We start from the raw sequence: 2,339 nt of genomic DNA on the forward strand, positions 1-2,339 counted from the left end.
ACCAACATGATAAGTAGTGTTGTGATGATAGATTAGCTTGTGTGAACCTTGTGTGTGCTTAGTCTAGCTCTTAAGCTTTGATTGGTGATTGTATCTCGTATCTATTTTTAGACGCTAGTACCGAGGAGTACCAGGAGGAGGAGGTCTACTTCCAGGAAGAAGAAGACCACTTTGATCAGTACACCAACCAAGGCAAGCTAACACTCTTGCAAAGTGCAAAGCTCTACCAGAGCAAGGCATACTCACCTATTACTTTATGCTTCATGATCAAATCCCAAGTTTTATCCTTACAAGCTTTTACCTTGATTATTAAAGCTTCCTTTTATAGTTAACTTTGGTCTAAATATAGAGTACTACAAGAGTATCAAATTTAGCCTAGAAAGCTACAAGATAGTTAGCACCCATCATGACTAGTGCTAGTGCTAACAAATAAAATTGACTACTCTAGATGGGAACTTGTGAAATGAAATGACTTTGAAAGATTTTTGAAGGTGAATATGACTGGAATGACTTGATGAATTTGATTAAAAACTGATGGTTGGGTTTGGATGCGATACCTTTCCAATTATTTAGTACCCCCACAATACCTGATTATGGGTAGGGCTTAACTGGAAGTTTATGCATCTTAGTATGGGTTCCCTCTAAACAAGCGTCATAGGGGTTATGCCGAGGCTGCCTCCGTTGAAAGTGAAATGATGTGAACTGAGGTGAATGTCCGGCCCAAGCCCTGTGCAGTTCCCAGGCTGACGGTTTGTCTTCACTGGGAGGCCAAGCTCATGGGGAGAGGTACCTATACTAGGGTATGTAAGTGAAAGGTTATGGTTGATGATCCGCGTACTAAGTTACGATTATTCAGGGTTATCCCTGACGGATGTAATCAAATGTTGTGGCACAAGTGTGCAACCTCTGCAGAGTGTAAATCTATTCGAATAGCCGTGTCCACGATTACGGACGATTGGAAAGGCCATACTGTTCCATTGTCAGATGTTTTCTTAAAAAGGGTGGATGATTTGAATGGTGACTTGACATGAATCACAACTGAGTTGTGGGAATGACACTAATGTTCCCACGTGAGTTAGTTAGCAAATGAAGAGTCTTTCACTAAATGCTTATGAACTAAAATTGGCTTTCTGCAAATAAACCTAGAGCTTTCTGCAAATAGCCCCTACACTAGTATTAGTTTGCGAGTACTTTAAAAAGTTCTCACGGCTGTGTCCCTGGCTATTCAAATGGCCAGACTATGAAGAGGAGCAGCAGTATGAAGATGACGGCCAGCAGGATGTCTACGACAACTAGGAGTATCTTCTGACGTCAAGCGTTGGCCTGGGGATTAGATAGTCCACTACTACTACGCTTCCGCTATGTAATGTGTTGGTTGATCCTTAGATCAACTATTTGTGTAATATTGGATCACGTGATCTATATTTTTAAGACGACTATGGTTTGTAATGAATGATGACTTATGATATCCACTGTTATGTCTCGCAACAACAATCTTCCTGGGATTGCGATGTATGGCATAATAGGCATCTGGACTTAAAAATCTGGGTGTTGACAAAATGGCTGATAAATCTACTGATATTCCTATTCGTATATGTGAGGATGTTCCTATTATGATTGCTAATGTGAGAATTCCTACAGACTTTGTGATATTAGAAATGCCTGAAGATGATAACTTATCTATTATTCTTGGTAGAACTTTTCTAAATACTACAGAGTCTGTGATAAATTGCACTGAAAGCAAGGTCACCTTCCATGTAAAAGGGAAGGATCACACTATACATTTCCCGAAGAAAAATTCAGTTGAACTACCAAAGGAAAGTGTCAATTTTATTGAACCCAGGGTTCTTAAAATTGCAAGATTTGAAATACCAATTCCTCCTTATAAACCAAAGTACCAAATACTAATGGTTGGAACAATTCCAATCCATTATGAGGTACCCTAAAACTTTCTTTATTATTATTATTATTATTATTATTGAATCATTGTTTCCATCTTTATCATAGTGATAATGAGACTTGATCAACCTCATTCTTAACATGATAATGATAAGATTATGATTTCTCTTACATTCTTATTGCATTAGTATCAAAGTTGCTTGCATTCCTTTACTTAGCATTGAATTCCTTTAATTATTTTCTGCCCGTTTTTCACAGTTTTTGAGTTATGAAAATTTTTACACAGGAAATGTTCTCCAAAAATCACCAAAAAAATATCAAGGTCATTTTTCTGCGCAGAGAATTCACCAGGCAAAAGGATAAGGCAAAAAAGCAAACAAAAGGAAAGGGACCTGGTGGTGCGCTCCCTTCCCTGGGTGCGACACCTCCCCTTGTGGGCC

This window comes from Lolium perenne, chromosome 1, assembly GCF_019359855.2.
Source record: "Lolium perenne isolate Kyuss_39 chromosome 1, Kyuss_2.0, whole genome shotgun sequence".
Lineage (NCBI taxonomy): Eukaryota > Viridiplantae > Streptophyta > Magnoliopsida > Poales > Poaceae > Lolium > Lolium perenne.